Source organism: Pipistrellus hanaki (assembly GCF_964339955.1).
Source record: "Pipistrellus hanaki genome assembly, chromosome: 10".
Classification (NCBI taxonomy): domain Eukaryota; kingdom Metazoa; phylum Chordata; class Mammalia; order Chiroptera; family Vespertilionidae; genus Pipistrellus; species Pipistrellus hanaki.
In genome coordinates this window covers 47,384,325-47,398,798 of record NC_140512.1, presented here as the reverse complement: position 1 = coordinate 47,398,798, position 14,474 = coordinate 47,384,325, and the positions used below count along the sequence as shown (strand labels likewise).

Here is a 14,474-nt window from a genome sequence, read left to right as displayed (position 1 = left end):
CTAAAGACTGAGCACCCTTACATTAAAGAGCTGACACTGTCATAATACATAATCTCAAAGAGAAGCAAGATACACCATGTCCTTACATCAACCATATGATTATTGTCTTCTGTGTAAAATTGTCTATGACCCAGCACTACCCTTACTCACCAGGCAAGCTTCAGTCCTACAGTAAGAATTCAAAGCCACTATCTAACATCATAAGCACTCTAATTTCAAAGATTTTAACCTTGTCCACCAGACCTATTTAAGTGGTAATTACAAAACCCATTCTGAACAATGTGCCTCCATTCTTGACTAGGCCCACCCTATTGTCACCAATGTCTCAGGATGATAGAGTGGGCAATTTAAGAAGGTCTGTTGTCTGACACCCCTCTGAAATCTTAAGCTTTTCTCTAGTTTAGAAAACACAGATTAGAAAGAGCAGTGGGGGCTGGTCAAGTAGATCAGTTGTCATCAACTGGTGGATCATGAGGTCCAAAAGGTTGGTAACTGCTGAAGTAGATCACAGACAGCAAGAAAGTGCAGCAAGGAAAAAGATGAAATACTATCAATAAACCTCCACATGCACAAACCATCCAACATGTGCCAATAGCCCAATACAGCATAGAAAACTAAGGTCCATGGTACTTAGTCACCAAAATTAAATAGTGTAGTATTCTATTACGAAGAGTATAATGTACCTGTCAAAATCCATCTAAAAATAGTTGACATAGAAAGGATTTTATCTCCTGAGTAACTTTTCTGAGGATACTCAGCCATATTTCAAAAGTAGGACCTTCAGTTACAGGAAAGTCTTATTTAAGTAGACCTCATCATATCATTCCCCAAAGATGGTAAAGTGGTTGCTGTTTTTACACACTAATTAATCTGGGAAATGTTAACACTTCACTGCAAATGTTCCCATGCTAAAAGTTACTTACTATGAAATGTTCCCAATTGGGGGGAGGGGCATTTAAAAAAAAAAGGAGGGGAAAAATAAAACAGCACCAGTTTCAAATTAAAATAACATCACACACATGCTTCAAGGCAAAACATCTTTTCAAGGTAGCAAAACTAGAAAACGGCTCTATGAGGTAAGTAAGCAGCTTTAAGAGTCATGTTCCCAATGCGTCTGCATAGACTTATAAGTAAATGAAAGCACACTTATGACACAGACATTAATACATAAATATGACTATCATGTAAAAATGTTATCTGCTATTTAATAAATAGAATCCAAACTCTACTTTCAAATCCATTCTCTCTCACTTAGAACCTTTCTTCTCATTAATAAATTTCCACTGGTTGAGGCTGGAGTCTCCCAGCAGCAGATCTGAGTGCAGGTGCTCTTATGTGACCACGGAAGCACTGGTAGAGGAGTGTAAACCTGAGACAGGGAAGGGGAAGAGGCCACAGCACAGTCCCACCAAGGAAGAGGTGTTTATCCACTATCTCCCAATAGACAATGATTTTAGCAAAAAAGTTTTCAAGAGATAAAGACAGATCGAACAGATGGAAACAAGAGAGCCAGGGGATAGGAACAAGGATCCTACAGAGCCTGCTCATATGTAAAATTCTATCTAAACAAACTAATAATGCATACTCACTTAACTTGTTCATTCTTTATACACATTGTTCACCATAACATTCACTCCATTATTCTCTCCATTATTCCTCCATCCTCTCCAGGATAAATACTGAACAAGTATATACAGATATTATATAATAAAGTTGTCCAGCTGGCATGGCTCAGTGATTAAGAGTCAACCTATCCTGGTTAAGGTTTGATTCCCAGTCAGGGAATATGCCTGGGTTGTGGGCTTAATCCCCAGTGAGGGGCATGCAGGAGGCAGCCAATCAATGATTCTCTCTTATCATTGATATTTCTATCTCTCTCCCTCTCATTCCTCTCTGAAATCAACAAAAATATTTTAAAAATAAAGTTATTATAGGTAAATAGGTATAACTTAAGTAAATAATACTACATAATATTAATATTTAACATTTAGCTCCTGAACAAAGATTAAAGACAAAATTGTCCAACTTAAAAAATAAACAACTGATCTATACAGGAGAGAACCACATTACTGGACCTCAGTAAATCTCCAGGAGAAAAACAATCAGTTCCACAGGACATACATTAGATTGATGGGTTTTCAAGACACATTTTGTCTCGCCACTGAGGGCAGCCTCAGCTCAGCTGAGCTATAGTAGGCTGAGCCAGCATGAATCTCTTGTAAGACTGGACCATTCATTCTGTAGATGAATAAATGGAACAGGTGGAAAGAGGGCAATATTTTAGACAAAAGGGATTAAGTTATTTTAGCTATCTTAAGAGACTTTCCACAGAGAAAGGAGCACTTCAGGAACAAATTTTAAATGAAGGAAGACAAAATCATGGTGATAAAGAGGGAATTTCCAGAGACTTTTCTTAAGAGGAAAGTGTTACACTAAATTACACTTATGTATCACAGGGTAGGAGGGAGGTGCAGAGGGAGGGTAGAAAAGGTGGTATAGAGCGGGTAATGGGCAAGGAAAACGAAAGGCTAGCAAGTAAAAGAGATTAGGTCAGGAAGAGTCACCTACAAGGCAGTGTGAAAGTAGGGGGAAGAAATACTAGCAGGTCTGGAGGTGCAGGCCATATCAGTTTAATAGTTTAGCAAGTGGAAACATACTAGTACAGTTGGCAATTACCTACTTAAAACTAGAGCTCAGATCTACAAGGGATATAAAAATTTAGGAATCATTCACATGGAGATGACAGCTGAAGTCATGGGATCAGATAAATGCTAGAAAAAGAGATCTATTGAAGACTGAACCCTGGGGTACTCCCGTGTTAAAAGATCTGGGAGACAGGAAGGACTGTGATGAGGACTCTGAAGGGGAAGTGAAGCAGTAGGAAAAGCAGCCTGGGGATTTCCTAGAAGAAGGTGAAACGCATTGGTAACTTTGACAAGAGCTAAGTCATGGGTCATAAAGATAAAAGGCCGATTCCACTGAGTTCAGACGGAATGGGACCTCAGTTAGAAAAAAGAGGGGGAAACAAACCCAAACAACTGGAGATAGCAAATACGGGCACTTTTTAAAATAAGTTTTGCTATAAAGGAAACAAAGAAATAGGGTTGCATCTGAAGGGGAGATGTCAGGTCAAGAAAGTTGGGGGGTTTTGTGTTTTTTAATAAAGGTTCTATACTATTTGCACACTAAATGGGGAGTGGGGAATGATATGGAAAGGAGGGGAGTAACTGTTGGAGCATGGCCTTGAATAGATGAAAGGGGATGAGATCTAATATAACTAATGGTAATTTCCAAACACTTTGCAGTTTCCTTTTCTTTCTGAAATTACATTCAGAAATTTCCTAAATCTGAAAATAGACCTTTCCATACTAGTAAGCAAATTCTGGCAACTGTAGCTCACATATAAATGGCTGAATGCAAAATGTATAGCACTGACACTTCAAAAACAATGGCTAGAATAAAAAGTTATAAGGGAAAATTTGTCATTTAGTTCAAGAATATATGCTATTTTGTCAAAACAGATACGCTACTTTTACTCATTTAAGGATCCCTTCTTTTCAGTGAGTGTAATATTAGTTAATGAATAATATTTAATATTTAACTCCTGAACAAAGGTTAAAGACAAAATTGTCCAACTTGATGAGGAGCTCCACAAGTGATTTGTGTACAAACCTTCTAGTTACCTTTTTATTGATCTAGTTCAAGGTCGACCAAAGTGTAGAGTTATGTATACCTGGAGGGATAGATGACATGCAGGCTTGGAGCCTGCTAGGAAGACAATACATCTGAGATGCTGATCTTCTAGCCATAAAAATTGAGGAATGTGCTGAGTTGTGAGTAGTTACACTGCTGGGCAGGCAAGGTCACCACTGAAACAGAGAGGAACCCAGAGGATCCAGCACCTGAGGGATCCAGTCCCCCGAGGGCACTATGAGGGCACTATCGTTGGCAGCAGGGTCTGTTTATGAGAACTGACAGCCAGGGCAGCTGGCCCTGCCAATGGGACAGACTGCTGGGCCTCCTGCTTTGTAGAGCCATTCTCATCGGGTTAAGTCCTTTAATCCTTTACACTTCCTTTAGAGAAACCTTTATGCCTTCCCTGAGTCTGTTAGTGTCCTTTCATCAACCACCAGCACCCTTCTGACACCTTACTCATGCACATTTTATATGATAAAGACTCTTTAATTCAATAAATATCTTTCTTACAAATATTAAAAAATGTATTGAGCATCACAAACACATGACTTAACAGATACCTTTGTTTAGGACAAAACTAAATTTCAAAAACTAAAATCCTTTTAGATATGGCAGAAGTTGTGATGGTAGTCAAAGAAAGCCTGAAATGTGACAGTGATAATGAAATAAAAAGTCACTGATGTGGTTGGTGGAGAGGAGGGGAGAACAAAGGAGGAAAAGTCACCCATCTCCTAACATCACTTAATCTTAAAGTCCTAAGAAGCTTGTACTATCTTTCTCTGTTCTGTCCAAGAAAAGAAAAAGAAAAGAAAAAAAAACAAAAACAAAAACCTCAGAGCAGTGAAGCTGGTGAATGAACCAGGTGGTGCAAGGGCCAGGAGTAAGGCTGAGAGCAAGCTGGGCAACTGGCAGGAGGTGAGTGGAGCTCCAACGAAGTGATGCTGAAGGAAAGAGCTGTGTGCAAGACTTCAGAGCTTTCAGAGGATACTCGATTCCAATAAGAGTTAAGAAATGAGAAAACTGAGAAAGCAAGTTCGGTTCAGGGGATCTGATCTCTCCTGCCACAGGCTGGATGCCCATAAAGGCAGAGGCAGGAACAGGAAAATTAGGAGAGCAGAGTCTAGCGCTGACTATTTGGCACTTGGATGGTTGGAAAACCTGGTTTATGGAAAGAAGTCCCTGAATCAAAGAGAAGGGCCTCTGCTCTCTCAGTAACCATGGGATCTAAGGAAATGTTGATCATATGACAGAAAATAACACAGTCCAACAAGAAAGGGAAAATAACTCAAAGAATCAGGCACAAAGAAAATTAACCTTAAAAATGTACTGGAATAAGAATACAAGAGTGGAAGATGAGTCAGACCTGTAATAAGTCAAATTAAGCACAGACTACAATTCCTCTAATTTGCAGATAGTTTATACATACCCCAAGATTCCTTCGTAGTCAAGAAAAAAGGACTGACCACATGTCTAACATGTGGCGTGTGTGACAGATGATTCTCTCACATCATTGATGTTTCTATCTCTCCCCCTCTCCCTTCCTCACTGAAATCAATAAAATGTTTAAAAATAAATAAATAAGTAAATAAATAATCAGTGTCTTTTTTAAGTGTTTCTAGATATTGCCAAATCCCATCTAGTTGAGAACCACTGCTACAGATTAAGAGACTTCCAAGACATATCAGCTAATCACTATGTACAGACCTTAACTGGATCTTGATTCAAACAAATAGAAAAAAAAGTTATAACACTTCATACAATTGGAGAGAGAAAAGAAACGAAAAAAGAAAAAAAGAGACAATTGGAAATTTGAACAGTGAATATTTGATGTTATTATGGTCATGATAATCACTGAAGCAGAGTGATAGTTCCCAAGGAGCACATTGTACTATCTGTGTACTTTCATATGTTTTAAATTTTCTCTAAAAACAACAAAAATTAAAGTCAATACCATTTTGGTAGTTAGCAGCATTCAGTTAAATGACAAAATAACCCAATAACTGAATCTTGAGAACATTCAACTGATTTCCACCAACCATCCCATGTATACTTGCTCATGTACACGTACTAGAAGAGATTCTCAAAACAAAATCCATTTTAAAAGGAAAATAATCACTGTCTTTTTAAAAGACAAATGAAAGTGTACTCCCAGGACACCTTAAATCCCCTGGGGTTCACAAAACACAAGTTAGGAAATGCTGCTTTGGAGAAATTCCTAGATCATGAATGCATTAGAGATTCCTATTATATTCACTTACTTGCTCAGTGTTTGTTCCTCCATGTTTCTTATATTTGTCAATTTTATTTTACTAAATACTACCAAAGGCATTAGTATTTTCAAATTTAGATACAGAATAATATTTTTAAATTTAGGTACAAAGCATCACCACTAAAATACAACTTAAATATCCAATAGTGCAGAGTATTTTTCCATGAGGCTGCTCTTCTTAGAGCTAATAAAGTATGCTTAAAAACACATTATATGCCAAGAACCACATGATTTCACTCATATGTGGGATACAAAACAGAAAGCAAAAACAAACAAAAACTCAATAGACACAGCAACAGTATCATATGGTGGTTACCAGAGGCAAAAGGGAATGGGGAGGAGGCAGAAGAGGGTAAAAGGGTCAAATACATAGAGAGTGACAGGAGGAGACTTGACTTTAGGTGGTGAACACACAATGCAATATACACTTAATGTATTATACAACTGTATACTTGAAAGCTATATAATCTTAATAACCAACACCACTCCAAAAAAATTTAATAAAATTTTAAAAATACGTTATATGCATAGGAACATATCTTAGGAAATAAGCTTATGGTTCCCCATAGATGCTTAAGAAGTCTTTGGCACAATTCAACAACTATTCATGATAAATACTTTTAAAAAAGAATTGAGGGTTACTTTCTTAATATGATAAGAGGCCTAAAACTACTATCTTACTTAAGTAAGGAAACATGAGAGGTATTTCCACTAAAGTCAGGAACAAAGTAAGGATATTCACTATCTCCACCACTATTCAACATTGTACTACTGGTATTAGCATATTCATCACAGCATTGTTTTTAATTGCAAAATACTACAACCTAAATGCCTATACATGGAAAAAAGATGAATAAAACAAGCTACATATTATATAGGTGTTAAAAAGAATAAGGAAGAACTCCGAACTAACATGGAGTGGTTTCCACTATATGCTATTAAGTGAGAAAAAGCAAAATGAAGTGTATTCATCATAAGCTACCTTCCTCTGAAGAAAACAGATATAATGAAAAAAACAAACACATGCATCTGCTCATTTGTGGGAAAACACACCAAAAACACCACACAGAAAGGTAGAAAGTATAGATTACTTAAGCCAGAAAGTATAGATTACTTACAGGATGGAGGTGAAAAAGGGATGGAAAGGCGTAGGAGGGGTGAAGAGGGCATGACACTTCTGAGTATACCTTTTCATGTAACTCTGACTTCTTAAAATGATAGTAATGTTTTACATATTCAAAATATAAACTAACAATTAAAACCAACCAGGATGTGGGAGGACTCCAAAATGCAACACAAAAGAAGTAGGTAACCTAACTTTGGAAAATGATTTGACTAAATATTATAAGGCTAACGACAAAAAGAATTTTAAACAAGTACTGTAACCTAGTTAGCAGATTTCTTTATTATAAGGGTAAGGGTTGGTAATTCTAGAACTACTTCATGTATACAGTAGGATTGAACAAATAAATCTATTAAATATAATAAGAATTGGGTTTCTCAATGTTGGACAAAAAGTTACAAGCAAGGAAAGGGAAAAGGTTAAAACGAATGCTGTGGTATTGTATGAGAATCAAAGGTATCATTGTGAAAACGTATAGTTTTTAATATATATAGATAGATACAATAGAAATAAATCCAGACGTGTATGCATGTGATTTCTGTATTTCCCAGCTCTGTCCACTGGGAAGGCCTAAAAGCAATAATCCCACCTAGTACCAGACCTTCGTTTCTAAAATCCATTCTCCAAAGAAACCAGGGCTCACACAGACACATACAAAAGTCATACAAGCTACCATTAATTCAACTATAATCAATGGGAAATAGTAATATTAATATTCATGGAAAAATAAGTAAACCATCATTACAGTAATAAAATGTAACTTCCAAAAGGAATCAGAACTTGGTAGCAGCTACAAGAACAGCACTGGCCAACTGTTCAAAAGCTGTGTAGCTTATTGTGGAGTTCCAATTGCTAGAACCAACCAAAACCTGCTTTATAATCAAACTAGAGGCCCAGTGCATGAAATTGGTGCACTCAGGGGGCAGGGTGTCCCTCTCACAGTCCAGGAGCCCCTCGATAGATTACCCCAAAGAGGTAGGCCCTACCCACCCGGCCAGGGCTCCAAGATGGATCGACCCTGCAGAGGGAGACCCCACCCACCCACCATAGCTCACTGGCTGGTGGCCTGGGCCTCCCTCTGCAGGATGATCATGAGGCGATGGCTGGGCCCCCAACCAATCGCATCTTGTCTTGCCTGGCACCAGTGGGTGTCATAGCGTGGTTGTCTGGAAGGTCGTCTGGAAGGTCATTCTGCTGTTCGGTTGTTTGGTTGATTTGTATATTACACTTTTATTATTATAGATTCCTCTACACCTGTTCTATTCTTATTCTTCAGCCCCTCACTAAGGGTCATCAAACATAAAGGCATTCTTCCTCTTGGATGTCCAATAAACTAAATTTCATACCTAAGAACACAGGCTATGAGAGCGTACCAAGCAGATACCTGTCACAAACTGGTTAAAAAATAAATAAGCTTAATGAAAGAACTATGACAGTACCTCCAAGCAGCCTGAAATAAGGCTCCCATATCACAATACATTTTGTTCAAATAGCAAAATTGAGCATATATGTGTAAAATTCTCATAAGTGAAATACATGAAGACAATATTTATATATTCTTCTATGACAAACTGTCATATCAAAACAGATATTGAGCCAAAACCGGTTTGGCTCAGCGGTAGAGCATCAGTCTGCAGACTGAAAGGTCCCGGGTTCAATTCTGGTCAAGGGCATGTACATTGGTTGCAGGCACATACCCAGAAGGGGATGTGCAGGGGGCAGCTGGTCGATGTTTCTCTCTCATCGACATTTCTAGCTCTCTGTCTCTCTCCCTTCCTCTCTGTAAAAAATCAATAAAATTAAAAAAAGATATTTAGAAATTCAATAAATGGGCTTTTTGTTCTTTTATGGGGGGATATATGGTAACCTAGTAAGTTTATGTTATAATACTAAAAGACTTCATCATTAAGGAAAAATGTATCTAAAATAAATTTCAAAATTCATTCTCATCCTTAATTAAAAAATGAAAACTCAATAAGAAATCCATCACAAGATGAAAACAGAGTTAAATTATAAAATATTTCAAATATACATTTTATGAATACTGTTCCCAAGGCAGTTATGATCATTAAGATATAGATAATTTTATTTTATTTTTTTTAATATATTTTATTGAGTTTTTTACAGAGAGGAAGAGAAAGGGATAGAGAGCTAGAAACATCGATGAGAGAGAAGCATCGATCAGCTGCCTCCTGCACACCCCCCAATTGGGATGTGCCCACAACCAAGATACATGCCCTTGACCAGAATCGAACCCGGGACCTTTCAGTCCGCAGACTGACGCTCTATCCACTGAGCCAAACCGGTTTCGGCAAGATATAGATAATTTTAATAAAAAACAAAAACACTGGGGCAGGGGGAGGGTTAGAAGGGGTCAATGGGGGAAAAGAGGAACATATGTAAAACTTTCAATAATAAAGATTGGGGGGGGGGAGAAGAAAAGCAAAAATAAATAAATCAAATTAAAAAGAACAAAAACAAACATGTTTATAGATATCTCTCTAGGATCCTGGTGTACCTGTTCCACCTATGTGTCTACCTGTACTCCCAGGAAAGAAACTAACAAGGAGGAAGAGAGCCATTATCACCTGCTAGTTGAGAGGTTAGTCCACCTGAGTTCAGGTGGTGGTTCTATGACCTTTTCTAGCTTCGTGACCCTGGGAAAGTAACTGACCCTCTCTAACCCTCAGATTCTTCATCTGTAAAATGGGGATAACAATAAGTTATCCAGCAAGGTGACTATGAGATTTAGATGACTTAATACATATAACGCAATTAGAAGAGTGACTACTAACTCTTGGTATAAAAAGCATTCAATAAATGTTTGACTGAGTTCCTGGGACTTCAGAGTAAGAAACTCCTACCCAATAGCATTATTCTAGATAAAATCCTTCTATTCTCATAAACTAAGCTCTTCATTTATTCAAGCCTTAGGAAGAAAAATTAATATATGACATTTATAAATTGCCCAAACTGACTCAAACTTTTAAAATCATCTCTCACCTAGACTGTTGTTACAAATAACCTTCTTACTGATCTACCTGTGAGCCTTTGTCTCCCTCCAGTCTATTCTCCACATAGCAGCCAAAGTGAACCTTCTAAAGGTTAAATCAAATCATTTACTCCTCAAAATATACCATCTGCTTTATGTAAAATCCAAAATATTCTTGTGTTCAAATGTCTCCTTCTTAAGGCACTCCATAATCACATCATGTGAAAGTAGCCCTATACTAGCCCCAGCCCTCTTTTCCCATGACACAATTTTTTTGTGTGTGTGTGATATACATGTTTATCTGCCCCTGCTCTCTCCAGACACACACACACACACACACATACACACACACACACGAATGTTAAGTTACAGGAGAGCAAGGACTTAGTTTTTGTTCATCGCTATATCCCCAGCACCAAGAACAGCACCCAGCAATCCCATTAAGTTAGGGCAAGAAAGAAAGTAAAATTAAAAAATACTGTATGTCAGCTACCAAATTGGTAAACATAACTTTTTAAACATTTGAATGATTGAAATATACTTAAAGTTTAAAAAATCTTCATTGAACATACAGCTCAGTGAATTTTTACAGCTGAATCAGTCACGTAAGCACCACACAAGATCAAGATAGAGAACATCTGCTGAACCTCAGAAGCCCCTCGGGCCTTCTCTCAATCATCTCAATCATGCCCCCCAGAGGTAAGCAATAGTCTGACTTCTCTCATCTAATTATGTCTGTACTTGAACTTCATATAAGCAGAATCAAAGAGTACGCACTTTTGTGTCTAGCTTCTTTTATTCAACTTTTTATCTGTGAGATTCACCCATGTTGTATGCATTGGTAGTGCTTTTTTTTTTTTTTTTTAATCACTGATGAGAATTCCATTTTATAAGTACACCAAAATTATCCGATCTACTATTAATGTCATTTAGGTCATTACATTTTGAGGACATTATAAATAGTGCTGCCACAAATAATCTTGGGTACTTCTTCTTGGTGGGAATACTCATTTGCAGATTGACAAAGTTTTTGCTTGGCTTGGTTTTGGGGTGACAGGGTTAATAATACTTTAGATGGAAAGGATGCAGGGAACTAGAAGTGGACACTTGGTAAAAGTATAAATTGGAATAGCCTTTCTAGAGGACAATCTGGCTGTAGGCACAAAAAGCCTAAAAAGCCTACTAATTCTACTTCAAGGAATTTCTTAATGAGTACTTGCACGTGTCACTTCTTTTTAGTGTTTTACGTGTATTAATCATTTGATTTATCCTAAGGAAATAATTAGAGATATAATGGTTTATTTAGAATTATGTCAACCATTCATCCTCATTAGGAAATACAAGAAAAAGTAGTAAACAAGGCAAAAAAAAAAAACTAACAAGAGGGGAATGGTTTAAAAATATATATTAAAAACTATACAGCTACTGAAAATGTTTTCAAAAAACTTTAAAGATACAGAAAAAAAAAAAGTATATATTAATGAAAAAGGTTAGATAACAGTGAAATGCATAAAATGAATTCCAGGTTGTTTTCAATACATACATATACCTTAAATGTTAAAATAGTGGCAATCTCTGGGAGACATGAGTACTTTCATATTCTTGATACTTTTCTATATTTCCCATTTTTCTATAATATATTACTTTTGCCAATCAAAATGAATATATTGCTAAAAAGTAAACAAAGGTATTTTCAGTCTAATAGAGAGACAGAAACATTAAACTTAGGACACTGATGCAGTTTTACATAGGATGACATTAAGTGTGCTATGGAAAGACTGGGGGGAGGGGGCATTACAGGAAAGCTCATCTTACTTCCAAGGACTCAAAGAGGGAAAAGTCCATCCCCACTTCAGAAGGAACCGTCCCAGGAAAATCCTGTTGATCCCTCAGCTCATGGCCCCTACTGGTATCAATTATATATCGTGTCCAGCAAGTTTTTCCCCCTTCCCCTCACTTAAGGAAAAAAAAAAAAAAGAGAGAGGAAAAAAAAAGGCTTAGGCACACTGAGGGATAGGAATTCCTGAATACCAAGGATACAAAGTTCAACCTGGAGGAGGCTGGTTCCATCCACCCTACTACCTGCCTAAAAAGCATTAAGGCAGGATACTCCTTCCCTGTCAGAATAAATTAGAGCAAAAACTTTTCAGATGTCAGAAACCCCAGGCAGATTAAACCAAAATTTACATAAAAATTCACTGAGGTTAAAAAATTTTACTTGAATAATAAAATTACTAAGAAATTAATTATCCAGCTGGCCCAGTCCAGTTTCTCAATGGTTAGAGCATCAGCCTAAGGATCAAAGGGTCTCAGGCTCAATTTCCCCAATCAAGGGCACTTACAGTTGCCAGTACAATCCCCAGCCTCAGTCTGGTCAGGGCATGCAGGAGGCAACCAATCCATCTGTCTCTCTCACATCAATGTCTTTCTCTCCCCTTCCCCTCCTCGCTCCCTTACACTCTCTCTAAAAATCAATGGAAAAAATATCCTTGGGTGAGGATTTTAAAAAAAAAAAAAAAAAGGAAATTATCCAGGCAAAGGCAATCCTCTGTACCAACCCGTGTCCTATCTCTTCCTCTTCTGCAAACAAACTACCCCAGGAAAGCTGAGCATGGAAAGGAAAGCTACACCTCAGTACCTTAGGGGCCAATTCTCACATAAGCAAGTGATATTAGTTTAATATTTAATACGTAAGGAACATTTTGCTGTGTTCAAAACAACAATCACTCATTTCATGGTACTATAAACATTAAAGTAAATATTGATCACAGGAAAAATATATAAACCTCAAATTATCAATACTTCATTAAGAATTAAACTTGGTACTAAGGTACTGCTTTTACATGGTGGAGAAGTATCACTAAGTTTTTTAATTTCTGATATCTGAACCACAGTATATGCTCAAGAACTGCTGGTCAAAAGGTAAAATATAAAAAATAACCTGGGTTCAAAATATAGTGCATCTCCCACCCCCCAAAAAATGTATACACACACTTTGAATAATTATAAAGGCAGTGTTTATTAAAATGCATTTCATTTTCAAATATTAAGATATCAGCTATTAAAGTGTGTATATATTTCAGAGTCATTTTCACAAATATGAAGTCACACAAATTTATGTGACAAATTTATGTTTTGGCCTTGTTTTCTCTTCTTCACATGTGCCCTCTTTATTTTCCCTTCAACTTCTCCTGTTTTCAAATGTACACTTAAACGCATTACAAAATTCTCCACAACTTCCTGCAGTTTTTTATGATTATAGTGTTGTTACCCAAATTAAGATAAATAAAATTCTGGTCTAAAATTCATTAACCTATCAAACCTTTAAATTGCACAATAGAACAAATTTCTTATACAGCTAAAATAGATCTTTGAAAAATAAGTATTTACATAATCACCAGGGATTCTGGTTTTATTCTATGTGTCACCTAGATTTTTGGATAATCTCTACTCTGGTCGCCAGATATGTTATGAGAACAGAGGATGTAGAAATAGAATTGGCAAGATTTGGTATGTTCATATTTCAGTGTACAGTAATGAAAAAGAACTTTGGATAATTTATTCTTAGTTACATGTGGCAAGGTTGTAGTAATATTCCCCAAGCATAGACAAGATTGTTAAAGACTATCTGATACAGTGACAGTATGTGGCATTTTCCTCTGGTACTGCTGTCAGAGCTGTGCAAACTGAAACAAAACTAACAGTACTTGGAAATTAAGTAAAAACGAACTGTATCCAGCACTCAGCACCTAAACGAACGCTGTAATGTAAGTGGTTTTCTCTCCCGGGGCCAGTAGAGGGAGACTAAGACATCTGGCCTGGTCGCGCAGTGTTTCTGTAATATTGGGGAGGGGAGGGGACGGGGGAGCGGCGGAGGCTGTATTTAAATGTCCTGCTGTCAATCAAAGGACACTTCCTACAATCACAGTCCCCCATATCGGCTCCTGCCCGTGAGCGAGCGAGCTCTCGCCAAGATTCCACACCAAACGGCGCTCGGGGTGGGGGAAACCTGCTTCACCCAAGGGTGACCGCAGGCTTCCCCACAACACCCAAATAAGGACTTTGGGAGCCCAACCCCAACTAGTTTCTTTGTTTAAATGCCTGCGAGTCCCTCCCACGCCGGAGTCAAGAGGCTGTGGCGCCGCCCTTTAGGAGCCTCACACTTTGATTACAAAACACACGAGCCGGCGGCCTGGCGGCGGCGGCGGCGGCAGCCCGAGCCCTCCTCGCAAACGTCAAACCCCGGGCGCGGGCGGCCGCCCCGGCGCCCGAGCCCCGGCGCCCGCGGCCGGCCAAAGTTCGCCCGCGCCAGGCCCGCGGGCGCCGGCTGGGTGTCGCCAGCCCCTCGGGGGACGGGAAATTTCACTCTTTGTAAAAAGTTTGAGCTGCGGCGC

The 14,474-nt window shown here is 38.1% G+C and overlaps 1 protein-coding gene across 1 annotated transcript in view; it reads right to left on the bottom strand.

Moving 5' to 3' along the window:
• KDM7A (lysine demethylase 7A) overlaps nt 1-14,474 on the bottom strand; it is an 81,973-nt gene that overhangs the window by 66,334 nt on the left and 1,165 nt on the right. The window lies entirely within an intron of this gene.